This window comes from Ovis canadensis, chromosome 6, assembly GCF_042477335.2.
Source record: "Ovis canadensis isolate MfBH-ARS-UI-01 breed Bighorn chromosome 6, ARS-UI_OviCan_v2, whole genome shotgun sequence".
Taxonomy (NCBI): Eukaryota; Metazoa; Chordata; class Mammalia; order Artiodactyla; family Bovidae; genus Ovis; species Ovis canadensis.
The window spans coordinates 45,852,472-45,874,118 of NC_091250.1; the positions used below are offsets into that span (position 1 = coordinate 45,852,472).

At 37.6% G+C, this 21,647-nt stretch overlaps 1 protein-coding gene across 12 annotated transcripts in view; it reads right to left on the reverse strand.

The window, feature by feature from the left end:
* BMPR1B (bone morphogenetic protein receptor type 1B) overlaps window positions 1–21,647 on the reverse strand; it is a 448,509-nt gene that overhangs the window by 164,372 nt on the left and 262,490 nt on the right. For 7 of the 12 annotated variants that reach the window (XM_069593683.1, XM_069593685.1, XM_069593692.1 and 4 more), the window contains one exon: window positions 238–331. The gene's annotated coding sequence lies outside the window, so the exon portion shown is untranslated. Of the gene's footprint in view, window positions 1–237; window positions 533–21,647 lie in introns of those variants that run through there. The other 5 variants (XM_069593691.1, XM_069593682.1, XM_069593686.1 and 2 more) reach the window with 5 other exon arrangements.

Genomic DNA, 21,647 nt, shown 5'->3' on the forward strand with positions numbered 1-21,647 from the left:
AAGTGTTCAAGAGACATTCCCACCACCCACGACTCTGTAGTGTATTTTGAACCTACACAACATTCTTTAAGAGCAGAACACAAAAATACACTGCCACCAAGAACACTCTCAACCAGCAGGCAGCCTTTCCTCATTAGCTTTAACATGTCACACAGCCCTTTGCTTACTGATGTTGAGCAGCCACAAGGGAGATGGAGTTTACGAGCAAAAGCAAGACTGAGCTGGCTAATTACTTACCTTCTACGTATGACAGGCTTGCTTGTTTAACTTTTTGTATCCTCTCTTGTCATAGCTCAACGGAAAATGCTTGTGATTCAGCAGAAGTTTGAACCTGACAATCAAAAAGAATGTTTTAAGAAAAAAACCTGGGAAATTAAAGTTCCCTCCAGTACAGTCTTTCTTTCCCTGCCCTCTGTGTGCGTGTTTCTCTCTCGCTTTCTCTCTCTGCAAGGCAGCTACGTAGTGGTCTATAAATATTGACCCTGACACTTGCTCAGTGCTTTACTTGCTCATGGCACAGGTCCGTGTTACTGAACACCGTGGTAATACTCCGGCAAAGTTCTCAGCTGCTCAGACAAAGCTCTGGATTGGCTCACTACCCAGCAACCCTGTGCCTGCCTGGAAATACCATTTTTCTGCCAGCTTTACAGATGCTATGGGCCTTTCCTGAGGCCCAAATCAGGCACAGAAGGGCAATTATGAGATTTGTCTGAAGAAATACAGTTTTCCTCAAGCAGGTGGAGGAAAGGGGGGCTGGATGGAGTGGAAGCCAAGAAAGGAAACACTGCCTTTGTTTTGGCCAAACAATATAATTTCAAACCCTTTATAAAAGTCATACCTTAATGTCATTTAATCAAGCTTTATAAAACTGAATTACTACATACTATGAATAACCAAAAGACGTAGGAGAGCATTTTTGCAATTGTTTTTAATATTGCTCCTCATTGAATAAGACTGCACTGACTGACTAACTGACCACAAAGAAATGTTTCAACATGAATAAATTCATTTCTAGACTGATTGAAGTGCTCAGGAAAGTATAATATTAATCAGATCAAATTAAGCACTTTCTGAAAGAGGCTAAAATATAATCTGGAAATTATATGAATCAACATATGACATGAAATACTTCTAGATTTGCAATGATGACAATTTAAATTTTTTTTTAATTAAGGATAAAATCTAAGCCATGACTATATAATTTCTAGGTGATATAAACAAGGTCACCATCATCTACTGTACCACATATAATGTCCACAGTATGAATAATTAGAAAATAAATTAAGCATATATTTTTATTCTTCTTGTCGAGACTAATCATATGTTTACCTAATTGAAATGTCATCTCGATTAAATAAAGAGTAAAGGAAATTTAAGAAATATCTGGTCACATACTCATTTAATAGATGAGAAAAGTCACCTCCAGGCCGGTTAATTTACACATCACATGGCAAGTTTGTGGCAGGGCCGAAACCAGAAGCCTTTGCTCTATTACTCACAAAGTTGTGCTCCTTCTACTACAAAAAAGGTTCCTAAATTCATTTTTAGGTTCAAACCTGATTTTCATATGAAATCTTACCAAAAGCCTTATCACTAAATGTAAACACTACAGCTAGAGAAATAACCAGCATAAAACAAAAATAGTCTTTAAGAGTGTAATTGACTACGCCTATCAAAAAGTTATATACAAGAATTAGCTTTCTAACGGTTGAAGTCTACTTTTTCTTGCTTCATTTAATAATCAATATTTGCCCAATAAATTGACTTAATACCAGGAGAGGTGTATGTTAGGTGCTGAGGAGTTAGGTGCCCCTTGGTTAGGTACTGAGGAGTCCAAGATGAAACACGGTTCCTACTCTGAGGCTTTTCAGTCCAATCTCATAGGGGGGTTAGTTGCGGGGGTGGGGGGGGGGGATAATGACAAAACAGCATGTTAATACAGTGGTGCAAACTAGGAGGGCAGCAAGGGTGCCTGGCACATGAGAATCTGAGCCAGTATGAAGTAAGGGGACACAGGAAATTCCTCAATCAAGACTTTAAAGGTGACACAAACTGATGGAGAGATATACCACATTTTTTGATTAGGAGAATCAATACTGTCAAAATGACTCTACTATTCAAAACAATGTACAGATTCAGTTCAATCCCTGTCAAATTACCAATGGCATTTTTCATAAAATTAGAACAAAAAACTTTTAATTTGTATGGAAACACAAAATACCCCAAATAGCCAAAGCAAACTGAAGAAAGAAAAATGAAGCCAGAGGAATCACATCTCTGAATTCAGACTATAGTACAAAACTACAGTTATCAAAACTGTATGGTACTGGCACAAAAACAGAAATATAGATACATGGAACAAAATAGAAAGTCCAGAGATAAACCCACACACCTATGGTCACCTAATGTATGACAAAGGAGACAAGAATGTACAATGGAGAAAAGACAGTCTCTCCAATAAACAGTGCTGGGAAAACTGGACAGCTACATGTAAAAGAATGAAATTAGAAGAGTCACTAATGCCATATACAAAAATAAACTCAAAATGGATTAAAGACCTAAATAAGTCTTTAAAGAAAGGCCAGATACTATAAAACTATCAAAGGAGAACACAGGCAGAACACTACTTGACAAACAGTACCAAGATCTTTTTCAATCCACCTCCTAGACTAATGGAAATAAAAACAAAAATAAAACAAATGAGGTCTAATTAAACTTAAAAGATCTGCACAACAAAGGAAACCACAAACAAAAAGAAAAGACAACACTCGGAAGAAAATACTTACAAATGAAGCAATTGACAAGGGATTAATCTCCAAAATATAAAACAGCTTATGCAGCTTAACATAAAAATAACTAAATAAATAAATCCAATCAAAAAATGGGTGGGAGATTGAAACAGGTATTTTTTCAAAGAAGACATCTAGATAGATAGTCAAAAAGTACATGAAAACCTGCTCAACATCACTAACTTTTAGAGAAATGCAAATCAAAACTACAATGAAGTATCATTTCACACAAGTCAGACCGGCCATCGTGAAAAAAATCTACAAACAATAAATGCTGGAGAGGATATGGAGAAAAGGGAACCCTTGCACTCGGGATAGGACTGTATATTCCCAACGTATATATACCAATGCTATTGGTATCGGCACTAAGGACAACAATAAAGAGGGTCCTTAAAAAACTGAAAAGAGAGCTACTATATAATCCAGCAATCTTACTTCTGGGCAAAAACCTGGAGAAAACCATAATTCAAAAAGGGACAAGCACCCTAATGTTCGCTGCAGCACTATTTATGATAGCCAGGACATGGAAGAAACCTAAATGTCCACCAACAGGTGACTGGACAAAGAAGATGTGGTACATATATAAATGGAATATTATTCAGCCACAAAAAGAATGAAATGACACCATCTGCAGCAACACAGATGGACCAAGAGATAGTCACACTGAGTAAAGTCAGACAGACAAAAATAAACATTATCACTTACATGCGGAATCTAAACAAAAAAATGTACAAATAGACTGAATTACAAAAGAGAAATAGAGTCACAGATGCAGCAAAAAAACTTATGGTTATCCGGCGGGAAAGGAAGGGGGGATAAATGATGAGATTAGGACTGACACATACTCACTACTATATATAAAATAGATAAACTAATAAGAACATAGTGTATAGCATAGGAAAGAGTGGATATATGTACACGTATAACTGATTTCCTTTGTTGTACACCTGAAACTAACAACATACTAAATCAGATACACTCCAATAAAAAATTAAAAAACAAAAAGAATGAGTAGACAGCAATGAGACAAAGATGAGAAAGAATAACACAATGAAAACAAGGAGGCAAGGAAAAAATGATACGGAATTTCTAAGTTTTCTTTTACTGGAACACAGAATGTAAAGCAGGAAATGGTTAAATGACAAAAAAAAAAAAAGGACTAGAAGGAGAAAGGTGATGAAGGGTTATATATACCAGGTTAAAAAACTGGGTTTTATATAGTAGGTGAGTAGTCTTCAACTATTTTTATTCACAGACCCTTAAAAGAATTTTGAAAAATATGTAACCATTAACACATTATCAAGTTAATGCCTACAATTTTTCACCTGTGGTAAAATATGTACTTGAAAAGAATTTAATTTCCACTCTATTGGAAATACTGACATTTTAAACATGTTAAAATAAAACTTCTATCAACTATTTTAAGAATATGCAATAGAACCTAAATTCAGGGTCATAAAATTGTTATGCATTTAAAAATACACGAATAGACTCTTCTTTCAAGCTGAAAATTTTACATTACTATTTTATCAACCTTTATTTCCATCTCACATCCTTGGAGAACTTACAAAATGTATTTTGTAACTAAAATTCTTTCATTTTTCACCCTAAACCTCTCTGCAACAAAAAAATATTCATACTTTTCCACAAGAAAAATCTAAGACATTAATTTAAATTGTTTACTTGCTAAGTTTTCTATGATCCCAGCTACAATGCACCATAGTATGATTTGGGATGGATAGGTATACACCGGAGAAGGCAATGGCAACCCACTCCAGTACTCTTGCCTGAAAAATCCCATGGATGGAGGAGCTTGGTAGGCTGCAGTCCATGGGGTCACTAAGAGTCAGGCACAACTGAGCGACTTTACTTTCACTTTTCACTTTCATGCACTGGAGAAGGAAATGGCAACCCACTCCAGTGTTCTTGCCTGGAGAATCCCAGGGACGGGGGAGCCTGGTGGGCTGCCGTCTATGGGGTGGCACAGAGTCGGACACGACTGAAGCGACATAGCAGCAGCAGGTATATACCTTTCTTTTGTAAAGTTAGAGAGAGACTGCTGTGAATAAAGCATTGCTGCTGCTGCTGCTGCTGCTGCTATGTCGCTTCAGTCGTGTCCAACTCCGTGCGCCAAATCAATATTAAGAGAAATCAATGTGTAAAAGTTAAGAATCTGGATACTCACTCCATTAAAACCATTTATTCAATGGCTAAGTGAAAGAAGCTAGTCTGAAAAGGCTATATACTGCGTGATTCCAATTATATGGCATTCTGGACAAGACAAAACTATAGAGACAATAAAAAGATCCGTGGCTGCCAAGGGTTTGGGTAGGGAGGGTGGATGAGCAGATGGAGCACAGGGAATTTTAGGGCAGAGAAGCTCTGTGTTTTGGCTTTATTTTGACACTGTAATGGTAGATACATGACATTACACATTTGGCAAAACAGAACCATCACAAAGAGAGAGCCCTAATGAAAATTAGGGACTTTAGTTAAGTCTCTTGACTTCCTGAAGCATGGGGTCTAAAAGAGAATATTATTGAGTGATTACTGCCTAATAGAAACTGTAGAACTATCTCTAACTCTAAACTCTGACAGATGAGTACGCTTTTGCCTTTTTCAAGAAAAAGACAATGAGTCTTGGGGTTATAAAGTGACTTGTCTGAAGCCATACAACTGATAATCAGTAGATCTGGGATTCAGGTCACATCTGTCTGACTGGACTATAGTATCACATACTGTCTTTCTATCAGTTGTTTAAACAGAGGCAGCCAAGGCTAAGCAAGGAAGAGGACTAAGCCATACCCTCATGAAGTCAGAAAGGAATTAAAGCCTTATCATACAGTTCTCTCAGGAAACTCCTAGAATTTTGAGTTTTAAAGGGTAGCAAGAAGATGAGATGAAGAAATTAATCAGTGGAAATCAGTGGACAAAATTAAAATAATTGATATGCCTTATAAAAAATAGCATGAAGGGTTTTATCTTTGATTTGACTGAAGGGTAAGGACTACATAGAGTCAAAGGTGTGCAGACTTAACACTGCCAAAATATCAGTTCTTTCCAACTTTACTTATAGATTCAATGTAATCTCCACCAAAATCCATCTTTTTAGGTATTAACAAACTCATACTAAAGTTCATACAGAGAGGCAAAAGACCTAGAATAGCCAACACAACAGTAAATAAGAACAAAGTTGAAAGACGGACAGTAACATCAAGGCTTACTATAAAGCTATAGTAATCACGACAGTATAATATTAGAGAAAGAAAAGAAATCAATGGAACAACAGAAAGCACAGAAATATACTCACTTAAGTAAAGTCAACTAATCTTTGACAAGGAGCAGAAGCAAAACAATAAAGCAAAGACAATCTTTTCAACAAATGGTGCTGGAACAACTGGACATCCATAGGCAAAAAATTGAATCTGGACACAGATCTTACACCCTTCACAAAAATTAACTACAAATAGATCACAGATCTTCCATGTAAAATGCAAAGCTGTAAAACTCTTAGAATATAATACAGGATAACACCTAGATGGCCTTGGATATGATGATGACTTTTTAGATAAAATAACAAAGGCACGACCCATAAAAAAATGACTGGTATGTTGAACTTAAAAATTAATAACCTTCTGAGAAAGACAATATCAAGGCAATGAGAACACAAGTCACAAATAGAGAGAGAATATTTGCAAAAGACATCTAATGAAGGACTGTTATCTAAAAGATAAGTCTTAAAACTCAAAAAAAATTTTTTTAATGAGCCAAAGATCTTAATAGATATCTCACAAAAAAAGATATACAGATGGCAAATAAGCATATGGAAAATGCTCTAATTCATCTGTCATCAAGGAAATGCAAATTCAAACAACAATGATATGCCATACCACTATACAACCTTTAGAATGACTAAAATCCAGAACACACACAACACTAAATGCTGATTGAGGTGTGTAACTGGTGGTGTGAAGATGTGAAAGAGGAACTTTCATTTCCTGCTGGTGGAAATCCAAAATGATCCAGCCACTGTGAAAGACTGTTTGGAGGTTTCTTACAAAATTAAACATACTCTTATCATATGATTTACCAATCACACTCATTATTTACCCAAAGGATTTGAAAACTTATGCCCATACAAAAATGCAGACGTTTATAGAAACTTTAATTATAACTGGCAAAAACCTGGAAGCAACCAGAAATTCCTCCAGTGAGTGACTAGATAAATAAACTGTGGTACATCTAGGCAGTGGACTATTATCAGTACTAAAAGATTAGCTATCAAGTCATGAAAGACATGAATGAAATTTAAATGTATATTACTAAGTTCAAGTAGCCAGTCTGAATAGAACTATGTATGTATGATTTCAAATATATGACATTCTGGAAAAGACAAAACTCTTTCCAATAGAATGCAAGTTCAATGATAGCATAGATTTCAGGGGCCTAAATTGAGCCTTGCACACAATAAATGCACAATAAATATGTATGGTATAAATGACTGAAATAGGCACTTGTGAGCCATACACCAATACAAGTGGTTCCTGAAGTCACAAGGCCTCTTAGTGATTATCAGTTCAGATCAGTTGCTCAGTCGTGTCCAACTCTTTGCGACCCCATGAATTGCAGCACGCCAGGCCTCTCTGTCCATCACCAACTCCTGGAGTTCAAGGTACCCAAAATCAACACTGAAGAAATGGGTCAAGGAAGAAAAGTCCACAAAGACCATAAAACAATTATGAATCTAAGTAGGGGAAGAATGAGAGAATGGGACCCAGAGTGAATGAGGAAGGAATATTCTGAAGGGAGAGGTCAGCAAATGCAAATACCACAGAAAGATCCAACATTAAAGTAATTAAAAGCAACCCATAATACACAGCCCTCAGACAGAACTGTGATACTAAACATCTCTGAATTGTCCATTTTACAAGGATACATTTAATGGTATATGAATTATACTTCAATAAAGCAAGTATTTAAAAAGAAAGCAAGAGACCAATGGTGGCTAAACTGTTTCCACAGGAGAAGAATGCAAGCAAGCAAAATGAGACATCGAGTGGGATCACTCTTACAAAAGATCTGGCTACAAAAAGAAAGAGAAAGATAGATGGGGATAATGATTTAGAACAACAAACCACTCATCACAGCTGACTTGAGTTTTCATCTTTTTCAAGTTACATTACAAGTTATATAACCTTAGTTTTCTCATCAAAAAGATGAGTTTCATGTAGTACCTCTGATCTGAGTATCAGTACTTCAGTTCTTTTTACTGTGTTATAATACGCTGTCACTGTCTAAAACACGCTTTTTATTTATCCACTCATTAGCTGATGGACATTTGGATTGTCCCCACTTTTGAGCTATTATGAGAAATGCTGCTATGAAATTTCATGTACAAGTTTTTGGGTGAGCATACACTTTCTTTCCTCATGGGTAAACAGCAAGAGTGAAACTGCTAAGTAATATGGTAATTTTACGTTTAACAACATAAAGAACTGTCAAATTGTTTTCTAAAGTGACTGCTTCCCTGGTGGCTCAGAGAGTAAAGTGTCTGCCTGCAATGCAGGAGATCCAGGTTTGATCCCTGGGTCAAGAAGATCTCCTGGAGAAGGAAATGGCAACCCACTCCAGTACCCTTGCCTGGGAAATCTCATGGACAGAGAAGCCTGGTAGGCTGCAGTCCATGGGATCGCAAAGAGTCAGACACGACTGACCAACTTCACTTTCACTTTTAGCTTTTCAAAGTGACTGCACCATTTACATCCCTACCAGCCATGTATGAGGGTTCCAATCTCTCCACATTTCTATAAACACCTGTAATCAACTATCTTTATTACAGCAACACTGTAAGTATAAAGTACAATCTCTCTGTGATTATAATTTCTATTTCCCTAATGACAAAATGTTCAGTATCTTTTCATGTGCTTCTTGGCCTTTTGAACATTTACTCTTTTCAGTAAATACAATTTCAAAGAAGCTTAGGACCAAATAAAGCTTAAGGCATATTTTCAAGTTATATGTGACACAGACATTACCACTTTACTTCTTAGCTGAATAAATGAACAAACTAATCAACAAATGAAAGATTAGGGATTAGACATATGTGATTTATTGGTATATTGCTTCCATTTTTAAACGAATAATTTGAATTCCTCTGCAGTTTCAACAGAATTTTTAGTAAGGTAAAGAAACTTTTAAAATTTGTAATGACAAAGAATATGTATTAATCCTCAGTTCAGTATTATGATAAATACCTATATTAGTATTTTCAGTTTGGTAATAATTAAGTACTCTATTAGATAAGTGCTAGGAAACTGGAACTATAATTCTGTTATATGAATACTTTAATGCTTCCTTGAGGTTAGAGGAGAAGAAAAAGCAAAAAATTGATTAAGAAATGAATGATCTTAAAATACACAGCTGACAAACTTAATCAGATATGAATGCTACAAATTACCCAACACCATAAAGAATGACACACTCCTCAGGGGAAATGGGTTCTAGGAAAATATTAGTAATCCAAATTGGCCATGATTTTCAAAAATACCTTAGGAAATATGTGACTTTCAGTGTAAACGATTGAAGAGAAAGAAAACTGATTCTATAATATGCCTGGTTAGAAACAAACTATGGATGGCTTTCTCCTTGTTTTTCCTTTCAGTTCAGTCACTCAGTCATGTCCGACCCTTTGCGACCCCATGAATCGCAGCACACCAGGCCTCCCTGTCCACCACCAACTTCCGGAGTTCACCCAAACTCACATCCATCGAGTCGGTGAGACCATCCAGCCATCTCATCCTCTGTCGTCCCCTTCTCCTCCTGCCCCCAATCCCTCCCAGTATCAGAGTCTCTTCCAATGAGTCAACTCTTCGCATGAGGTGGCCAAAGTATTGGAGTTTCAGCTTTAGCATCAGTCCTTCCAATGAACACAGGTCTCCTATTAGTCACATCATAAAGAAAGTCACTTACATTTAACTCTAAGGTTCTTTGTTCTCATGTAATAAATACTTTGGGCTCCCGGGACCCCACAGGAAAATCATACATAAGTCTACTAACCTTTACTGCTGCCAGTTTATTCTAAGTACCTATCCACTATTAGTTGAAGATATTGACTACATAATTAATTTTAAAAAGGCTCTTTCAATCAGAACAATGCTATATATAAACTTAAGAGGAGAAAAATATGAAGCAGAAAAATGATATAGCAAAGAATGAAATTTGTATTTGACATCACACAAACTAATGACAAATTAAACATTGTATCACTTATAAATAGAAATCGTTTTGAAATTCATAGTGCATGGAATACATACAACCATAATCTATTAAAAAACCTCAATAACATTTAACAAAAAAAGTAACAATAAAGAGTGAGAAGCATCAAGATTCTCAAGTTATTCTTGTAGTTGTTGCTAATTGGTCTCATATAAAACTATACTAATGTCTCTTCATGCTCATACCAGTATTCCATTTGTTTTCCTCTTAAAGGCATATATATTTATATAACACTAAGGATAATTTCAAAAATATTGGAAAAATAATATTTATTTACAATATAATTTCAGAAATTTTCTACTCTTACAAAAGTGTACAGGTCTTACAATCATTACATAGCTTTAATATTTATTTCTTAAATTTAAGGAATTAACTTCACTAATTCAAATTTCTCTAAAATCACTTCAAAATGAAAATTAGATTGTCTATCCTACAGTAAGAATCTTTGAGAATTTTTAATTCCATTAATCACTGAGTAGTTCTAATACTTCAGATGATCACCCAACACTGGAAACAAAGGTTTTCTTTCACCAAAAAGAGCTCAACTCTCAGTTTTTGTTGCCTTTTCAAGGACAATTCATTTGAGGATCTTTTTATTCATACAGATATCCATAATTAACAATGTGATATTAACCTAATGAAACATTTCTAGAAACAACTAGAGTATATTTTGTTGAATAGAGGAACAGATATCCTGAGAAAGAACTAAGCGCCCTCTCCAAGACAGGAGGGGCAAGGTGATCCTAAAATCGCCCTACGAGAAGGATTTCTGTCAGCTGAAAGGAGAGCAGGAGAGTTTGGGGAATTCAATAAGACAAGCTACCACCATGCATTCCTTAGGTTGGAAAAGGAGAAATCCCAGCCAGGAAGAATTCAGCAAAAATCAGTTCAGTGGAGGAGGGAAATACTCATCTACCACACTGAAGCTGACCTTTGATACTATTAATCATACAACAGTAACTCCTAAAAGTACCACTGAATAATTAAACAGGCATGGAAAATAGGAATGTATGTTAAATCTCACAAAAGAACTATTAAAATTCATAAAAGAATATAAAAACATCACTGGTTTATTTTATTGCTATATGGTCAATCTGTTCTCATATGCAAGATTTAAATTTGTAAAGCTGAGGAATATCATTATTCACTTTAATGCCACTTTTTTCTAATCAAAATATGTCTCAAAAAAAGGAGAAGAAATAGGAAGAAAACAATAAAGCCAACCAATTTTAACAAGAAATGAATGATATATCTATTACTCTTGTTCAATTTACACATAAAATAGGGGTTGTTTCTATTGGCTGTCCTGCTTGACAGGGCTTGAAATTTTCTTGAAATGTATTGTCAAAAGTAAAGAGTAATGCAGAAAGAAAGACGAAAATATTTTAAATCTTACTTTTACTTCTGTATTTTAGTGGATCTGAATATTGTCATATATAATATATTTCCAACAGTAAGTTAAATAAACTTTGAGGCCAACTAAAGCAATCTTTCTAGTTTCTGTAAACTCTGATTTCATTACACTACTTTGGAATAGGTGAAACCTGCACAGGAGTGCTCTTTGAGGTGTTTTTTCCCTTCCTCTAATTTGCTTCATCCTGGTATTCAGCCTACATTGACCAAGATCAGAGCTGGAACTAGGTTGAGGATAGGTGGGAGGTAAAATTATAAATGAGCTCCCCTGCTGGTTCAGATGATAAAGAATCTGCCTGCAACACAGGAAACCTGGGTTCAATCTGAGGGTCAGGAAGATCTCCTGGAGGAGGGCATGGCAACCCACTCCAGTATTCTTCCCTGGAGAATCCCATGGACAGAAGAGCCTGGCGGGCTACAGTCCATGGGGTCACAAAGAGTTGGACATGACTTTTCTACACACACATAGAAAAGGTAAAGAAAGAATATCCTTATATTCTTTCATAATCCATTGAAGAGATGAAATAATGTTAACAAACAGCACATCAATTTAGGAATCAACCTGATTATATTTCTGTTTTATTATGAAGAGAATATGTATTGAACCATTAAAATAACTGCTTTGTATAACTATCCATCTTTGAAAAAGCATATACAAACCACCACTCATTCCAGACACTTCAATCACATCTGTGAGACGGACCTTTGATGGCAAAGTAATGTCTCTGCTTTTGAATATGCTATCTAGGTTGGTCATAACTTTCCTTCCAAGGAGTAAGTGTCTTTTAATTTCGTGGCTGCAGTCACCATCTGCAGTGATTTTGGAGCCAAAAAAAATAAAGTCTGGCACCGTTTCCACTGTTTCCCCATCTATTTCCCATGAAGTGAGGGGACTGGATGCCATGATCTTTGTTTTCTGAATGTTGAGCTTTAAGCCAACTTTTCACTCTCCTCTTTAACTTTCATCAAGAGGCTCTTTAGTTCCTCTTCACTTTCTGCCATAGGGTGGTGTCATCTACATATCTGAGGTTATTGATATTTCTCCCGGCAATCTTGATTTCAGCTTGTGCTTCTTCCAGCCCAGTGTTTCTCATGATGTAGTCTGCATAGAAGTTAAATAAGCAGGGTGACAATATACAGCCTTGACGTACTCCTTTTCCTATTTGGAACCAGTCTGTTGTTCCATGTCCAGTTCTAACTGTTGCTTCCTGACCTGCATATAGGTAGAACAAAGAAGTAGAGGAAGGGTGAATTTGCTCTCTGCCTGAGCTCAGACATCCATTTTCTCCTGCCCTTGGACTCCTGGTTCTCGGGCCTTTGGACTTGGACTGGAACCATAGACTTCTCCATTCCCAGCCTTCCAGACTTGGATTGAATTTCACCATTGGCTTTACTGATCTCCAGCCTGCAGATGGCAGATGTTGGAATGTTTCAGCCTCCATAATCCAGTAAACAAGGAAGATTGGCCCCTGAATGGACACTGAAAGGATGTCCCCAACCCTGGCAGAATCTCACTCATGCATTCCAGGATTCATTCATACCACACAAATTTACCAGTTTCCTAAGATGAGCTACCCCACACCCGAGGTCAGAGGCAGCCACCGAGAGGAGCAACCCCACGTCCAAGGAGTGGTGGCTGCATGTGTGCAGGAGGGTCGAGAGGAGCTACTCCACGTTCAAGGTTAGGAGGGGCGGCAGAGAGGAGATACCCCTCATCCAAGGTAAGGAGCAGTTTGCTGCACTTTGCTGGAGCAGCCGTGAAGAGATATCCCACATCCAAGGTAAGTAAAACCCAAGTAAGACGGTAGGTGTTGCGAAAGGGCATCAGAGGGCAGACACACTGAAACCATAATCACAGAAAACTAGTCAATCTGATAACACAGACCACAGCTTTGTCTAACTCAATGAAACTAAGCCATGCTGTGTGGGACCACCCAAGATGGGTGGGTCATGGTGGAGAGGTCTGACAGAATGTGGCCCACTGGAGAAGGGAATGGCAAACCACTTCAGTATTCTTGCCTTGAGAACCCCATGAACAGTATGGAAAGGCAAAAAGATAGGACACTGAAAGATGAACTCCCCAGGTAGGTAGGTACCCAATATGCTGGTGGAGTAAGTAGAGAAATAACTCCAGAAATAATGAAGGGATGGAGCCAAAGCAAAAACAATACCCAGTTGTGGATGTGACTGGTGATAGAAGCAAGGTTCAATGCTGTAAAGAGCAATGTTGCGTAGGAACCTGAAATGTTAGGTCCATGAATCAAGGCAAATTGGAAGTGGTCAAACAGGAGATGTCAAGAGTGAATGTCGACATTCTAGGAATCAGCGAACTAAAATGGACTGGAATGGGTGAATTTAATTCAGATGACCATTTTAACTACTATTGTGGGCAGGAATCCCTTAGAAGAAATGGAGTAGCCATCATGGTCAACAAAAGAGTCCAAAATGCAGTACTGGGATGCAGTCTCAAAAATGGCAGAATGATCTCTGTTCATTTCCAAGCAAACATTCAATATCACAGTAATCCAAGTCTATGCTCCAACCAGTAGCACCAAAGAAGTTGAAGTTAAATGGTTCTATGAAGACCTACAAGACCTTTTAGAACTAACACCCAAAAAAGATGTCCTTTTCATTATAGGGGACTGGAATGCAAAAGTAGGAAGTCAAGAAACACCTGGAGTAACAGGCAAATTTAGCCTTGGAATATGGAATAAGGCAGGGCAAAGGCTAATAGAGTTTTACAGTCAAAGATGGAGAAGCTTTATAGAGTCAGCAAAAACAAGACCGGGAGCTGACTGTGGCTCAGATCATGAACTCCTTATTGCCAAATTCAGACTCTAATTGAAGAAAGTAGGGAAAACCACTAGACCATTCAGGTATGACCTAAATCAAATCCCTTATACAGTGGAATACAGATATTATACAGCGGAAGTGAGAAATAGATTTAAGGGACTAGATCTGATAGAGTGCCTGACGCACTATGGATGGAGGTTCGTGACATTGTATAGCAGATAGGGATCAAGACCATCCCCATGAAAAGAAATGAGAAAAAGCAAAATGGCTGTCTGGGGAGGCCTTACAGACAGCTGTGAAAAGAGAAGCAAAAAGCAAAGGAGAAAAGGAAATATATAAGCATCTGAATGCAGAGTTCCAGAGAATAGCAAGAAGAGATAAAGCCTTCTTCAGCGATCAATGCAAAGAAATAGAGAAAAAGAACAGAATGGGAAAGATTAGAGATCTCTTCAAGAAAATTAGAGATACCAAGGGAACATTTCATGCAAAGATGGGCTCGATAAAGGACAGAAATGGTCTGGACCTAACAGAAGCAGAAGATATTAAGAAGAGGTGGCAAGAATACACAGAAGAATTGTACAGAAAAGATCTTCATGACCCAGATAATCACGATGGTTTGGTCACTCATCTAGAGCCAGACATCCTGGAATGTGAAATCAAGTGGGCCTTAGAAAGCATCGCTAGGAACACAGATAGTGGAGGTGATGGAATTCCAGTTGAGCTATTTCAAATCCTAAAAGATGATGCTGTGAAAGTGCTGCACTCAATATGCCAGCAAAATTGGAAAACTCAGCAGTGGCCACAGGACAGGAAAAGGTCAGTTTTCATTCCAATCCCAAAGAAAGGCAATGCCAAAGGATGCTCAAACTACCACACAGTTGCACTCATCTCACATGCTATTAAAGTAATGCTCAAAATTCTCCAAGCCAGGCTTCAGCAATACGTGAACCGTGATTCCTACTTTACATAAGCAAAAATGGAAATCCAAAGTAGACAACGAACAGCCCAATTTGCCAACATTTTAAAGAAATATAGACAGAAACTGAATTTGGGATTTTTCATATTAAACCCTTGGCCTGTATTACTATACATTTTAACAACACCTGAGGGACCCTCCCTCAGTAGAGATTTTCCTATTGAGAAAAATAGTAACACCTAGGGGACAAACTGAAGTATTCCAATTTGAGGCATATATATATTTTTTAATAATGGCTACATACACACACGCAAACAACATACTCATGACTTGGGTAATGACAGTACCATTACTCAGTAAAAATTTCAGTGTTCTACTTCTGTTCTCCCCCAATTCTAATTAGTTACTACTCTGTCTAGCTTTGGAATACCTCTCAAGTTTGTGCCTCCTACCCTTCCCTCTGTTCCTACCAAAATTCAGGTCTAGGTTTTATATAGCCTTAAACACCAGCTTCCCTGGTGGCTCAGAGGTTGAAGTGTCTGCCTGCAATGCAGGAGACCTGGATTTGATCCCTGGGTTGGGAAGATCCCCTGGAGAAGGAAAAGGCAACCCACTCCAGTATTCTTGCCTGGAGAATCCCATGGACAGAGGAGCCTGGTGGGTTACAGTCCATGGGGTCGCAGAGAGTCGGACACGACTGAGCGCCTTCACTTCACTAAACACTGAAATACTCACCGTCGAGTCCTCTGTCACCACTCTGCCTTCTCCATCCATCTTCTACTCCACTACCACCGGTTACAAAATGTCAACACCTCATCTTGCCGACAGAGGATTCAAGCCTTCAGCACAGAACAGAGGCCACTCAGCCATCTCGACCTGGCCCTATCCTTTAGGTTTCATTTCCCTTTTGCCCACAACACAAATCCCACGTTACACTCTCCTAACACACCAAACCATATGTTCACTAGAAATGCCTGTGAAGCAGCATTTACAAGTTTCTGTATCTTTTCAAGAACAAACAAAATTCTCTGAACCCTAAATTTCATCAGAGTAATATCTGAGCTGGTATAGAACTAGGTCCAACTATGTGGGAATGCAAACTCAAAAATTAAAAAAAAAACTTCTTTGGGTGCTGTGATGCTGGTATTAAAACTCCTTACTCCTTCTTGCTTGTCTCATTTTTAGAAGTGTGACAAATTTAGTGTTTCCTCCTAAAAGCAGAAAGGAAAAGCAAGTACCAATCTGGAGTCTGCCTGCAACAAAGTAGTGATAACACTGTGCACTTAAGGATGGTCTGGGGGGACCTGATGGCATTTTTGTCCTGAGTATTCATTCCTTCTCTGTTTTATCATCTTTGTGACACAAAATGAGGCAATAAACAATTCCACAATGCTGCTGAAAATGTTCACTCCAATTACATGATTTTCCTTTTTTTAAAATCTCGCTTTCTGGTAAACTTATGCATAGTGATAGCAATTTTGAAGTGGGATACAGTCTGAAACAGTGACCCTAAGAAGTACTCAAAAACTAAAATGATAACAATGGTACCATGGAACTAACAGGGGTCTACCTAGAGAATTTTAAATATTTATATGCCCAAAGATTGCTCCATTTTCTATTGGGCAGAACAGTGAAGTTCAAAATACACTGAAGAAAGTTATCATTGGAAATCCTGGCAATCAATACCAATTAAAAACTACATTTTAAAATGCATATCAGGTGTTACTGGAAAATGCATCCATCTGAATAGCAGCTATTGAAATGAAGTTTATCAAAAAGGGTAAATAATGTATAAAAGTCCCAAGTGAATGATGAAAACCTTGTATAGATGACAAGCCCCGTATCAGTTGGAAGCCAGTGCTCAGACTTATTGGCACCAAGAATGTTTTCTTAGTTTCCTAAGTGTGCATAACATCACACCCCCAAGTTGGCCTAGAATAGCCTTATTTATTGCTTTATTCTATTAAAAACCACTTCAACTTACTTATATTCCTGACAAATCCATTTTATAATTTTAATTGGCAGTTCTAATGCTTCTTGTGGAGTATTTTGGATTTATTTATGCTTTCATTCAACATAACACTTGCTGAGAGCCAGTGATGGGCTTGGTACTAGAGCGCAATCACTGCTCTCAGGGAAGCTGGTGAGGGAGACAGGGACTGATGAACAGATCCTTATAACGCAGCATGGCGACAGCCTGAGGCAAGCAAGCAGAACACAGGAAACCAACTCTTCGTGGAATTTTTTATGGAGGAGGAGGTGCCATCTGAGAGCTCCTAAAATAGAAGTAAACTATACGAAGTAATCGAAGAAAGTACATGAAGATTTCAAATGTGTGGCACTTTGGGATGATGGTTAAGACCCAAAGTCCAGCCACGCAGTGAGAGCCTCCAGTAGTAATAGATAGCCCAGTCTTACTATCACTGACCCAGAGGTTTCAGTACTGCGGGGGTGGGGGGGCAAATGTCAAGGTTTATTTCTTCTCTGCCTGTTGACATTTTCACTAATTCCATCTTCAAACTTTCTAATTTTTAAAATGTGATCCCATATTAGGTTTTGTTTTTGGAGAGGAAAAGATAATTACGTATAGTACTAGTGTAGCAGTGTTAGTCGCTCAGTCCTGTCCTGCTTTTTTGCAACTCCATGGACTGCAGCCCACCAAGCTCCTCTGTCCATAGAATTTTCCCGGCAAGAATACTGGAGTGGGTTGCATCTCCACTTCCAGAAGATCTGCCTGACCCAGGTCTCCTGCATGGAGGAGGATTCTTTACCACTTGAGCCATCAGTTCAGTTCAGTCGCTCAGTCGTGTCTGACTCTTTGCGACCCCATGGACTGCAGCACACCAGGCTTCCTCATTCATCACCAACTCCTGGAGTTTACTCAAACTCATGTCCATTGAGTGGATGATGGCATCCAACCATCTCATCCTCTGTTGTCCCCTTCTCCCACCTTCAATCTTTCCCAGAATCAGGGTCTTTTCAAATGAGTCAGGGAGGCATATTCCAGGGAGCCATATTCCCACAGTAATTTTTCTATCAACACTTTAATTCACTTATTCAAAAAATATTTATCAAGGAACTGCTGGATGACAGGCTTGGCTTTTAATGCTGGGAATATGATGGTGAACCAGACCTACCTTCATGAGTTTTACCTTATAGTTGGGGTAGAGAAGACCAACAAAATAATAAAACAGCTCATGGTCCCTTCAGAATGGCAACAATACAAGAGAATAATATGAAAATGCTGGGGAAAACAAAGCTTTGGAGACGGGCAATTAAGAAAAGCTTTGCCTGAAGAGCCTATGGAGCTGAGACCTCAAAGATGAGAAGGAGATAAACCATATAAGGATCTGTAGGAAGAGCATTCCAGGCGGACCGAACTGCTAATGGAAAGATCCTAGGGTAAGAACAATCTTTGGCATTCAAATGACAAAAAACAACAACAACAAAAATGACAAAGAAAAACATTGGGGGAAAAGGGGCAGAGATACACAATGAAGTTAAATAATTAGTACTGAATGATGTGGGTGTTTTAGACCAGTGGTTCTTAAACTGTACTGCGCATGAGAATCACCTGTAATGCTTTTAAAAATCCAAATGCCTAGGCCACATCTGAGGCCTATCACTGAAGCAGGAACCAGTGATCAAGTGTTCTCTGAAACCCTCCATGGGATTCTGATATGCCACCCAGCTAAAAACACTAATTTAAGCCATGGAAAGATTCAAATTTTACTCTAACTACACCAACAGTCATTGGAAGATTAAATTTGAGCTGAAATTTCTGTCATGCACTTAATTGTTTAGTTTCTATCTGGATACCTGGGGAAAAGAAACAATAGGCTTTAAGAATACATTAGTTTCCTAAGCAAATTCTTCTAAAGAGCAATAAAAATGAAAGCAATTATTCAAACATGTCCCTCCAGAAATTCAAATAATTTAGGTGAATAATGGTTCTTTGGGTAATGCCCCACTCAATTATACCCATTTCCTGATTCATTGCTTTAATGTTGTCTCCCTGTAAATCCTAGAATATGTTTGCTTATAATTTGTGAATAATTTTGTATCTCTGAAGAAAAAAATGATACACAAAACATTTGAGATGGTGTCTGAATTTTCCATATATTATTCTTTTTGATTATTTGTAGTGTTAACCGTGGGAATTCTCTAGTGCAGGCCACATGGTCCCATCCACTGTAAACGGCACATCATTTTGTAGCACATAATTCTGATAAGAGTTTGCTCACTAGCACTGCATTGGGAAATAACCTTTGAGGAGAAATGGGATTTATTTAGAACTGCCCTAACCTGAGAAACTCATCATGGGTTAAAATATTTAGACACCTTTATCAGGTGCAGATGGCATCTCTATTTTCAAATAAACACTAGAACACCTTTTTTTGGACTGCATTTAACAGAGAATAAAGTTTCCTAATGGTAGTCAAATGTCTCATTTTCCAGCTCTTAGTGTCAACTTAAGTTCTTATTTTGTAACAGCTAATAATTATGCATAAACTAAAGGTACCAAAATTAAAGAAAAGCAAAAGCAATCAAGTCCTGGTCCCATTTCAGGCAGGTAAACCAATCAGCTAAAAACTTATTCAACTATCATGTGGCTCTACAGTCCTACAAGCTCTGCTGAGATACCATCTCCTCCAGTTTCACGAGGATATTAAAATACATGAAGGAATTTTATTTAAAAAGTCAACTCCTCCATAGAAAATAAACTTAAGATATCCCTTAATTTGCCTACCCAAGACAATATTTCATCAAAATTGCATATGTAAACACTGTACTACCACCAATTTTTCTTTAAAGGAATTTCAAGACAGTAGATAAACTTTCTGCACAGTCCATTTGTATGGAATTCACAGTATGCGAGTCAAAAGAAATGACAACTTCTATTCAACCCTATCTTCTTTAAATTCTATCTGATAAAGCTAGCTGAGTTAACCTATCTCAAAAGAGCCTGTGCATTCTTTCTATACCTTTATGAAAACCCACAGCATCCCCACCTCGTATTACATATCTGTCTCCTTTTTTCTAGTAGACAATACATTAATTGAAATCAAGAGCTATGTTTATGCACTTTTGAACATTCACAGTACCATCCTTTGTGGTGTTATACAAACACCTAATTAATGAATAATGCAAACTTATCAGCCTCTCACTACTGAAGGTAAGACACGTAAAACAGCTAAGAGCTGGAAGGTGCTGCAAATATACATTACCAATGACAAGCCCTGGTGCCTACCACTCTCTCCTCCTTGGTAAAAGGACAAAAAAGTGAGGAATATGAAAAAAACATGAAAGAGCTGAAATGTGAAATAAGAGGTACTTCTATGCTCCCAGCAAGAAAAGAGACCCACTGAAAAAGAGGATTTGATGATTTAAGACTGCAGATGTAAATGAAAAATAAAATGGGCCATAAATTCATTCAATCATTCACTCCTTCAGTAAACAATTTTGAATATTTAACATATGCCCGCCATCGATAACATAAAACTAAGTAAGACACAACTGCAGACTCCAAGCAGCACACCGGCAAAAGCAATAATGTATAGTAATAAAACCAATGGAGGAGCTATATGTAAGTGAACAAATACAAGCGCTTAATTCATTGGGAAGGAAAGGTAGTCATGGAACTAAGCCTAAATGGGGTGAGTAGAATTAGTCTAGGAAAAGAGGCAGAACCCCAAAAGAGGCAGAGCTGTGAGAGAGCACAGTCTGTGCAAAGAACGACAAGCCGTCTCTGTGGATGGGGCAGAGGCTGCAGTGGAGGGAGAACCACGAGACAATGCAAGAAAGGGAGGAAGGCGCTAATCACGGAGGCTTTTATAACTGTCATCCTCCTGGCAATGAGAAACCAGTGAGCGGCTTTAAGAAGCCATGTGGCATAAGATTTGTGACGCAGTGTGCAGATGGGTAGGAGGGAAAGTAAGCAAAAAATATAAAGGCCCAAAAAGACAGTTCTAAAATTATTAATAAATTTCGGTCCATCTGATCTTGCATAATGGCGAACACATGAACCTAACACAGTCACTACTCTGACAATCGATGAGTTGCCGACTTGCTCAGAAAATAATAATAATAATAACTTGTAAAATCTGAGTAGGAAACTATTAAATAGAACATATGCATTTCAACTTTAAATGAATAAGTTCAATTTTCATGAATAAGTAATAATATTAAACTGTTAATACCCTTCATAATACAATTAAAATGCTAAGTGAATTAATTGAAATGAGCTGAAAATATCATAATCTGGCATTCCATTACCTTATCTCATGTTACTTTTATGTTACTTTATGACCCAGTTTTCAAAGCTGTCATATTATTTTGTCATTTGTTGCTTTTATAGGATTACTACTTACCTAATGATCTAAGTTCTTTTGTTTGAAATACAATTCAATTGTCTTAAAAATCTGGTTGAAATTAAATGAACAAAATCTACTCAGTTTTAC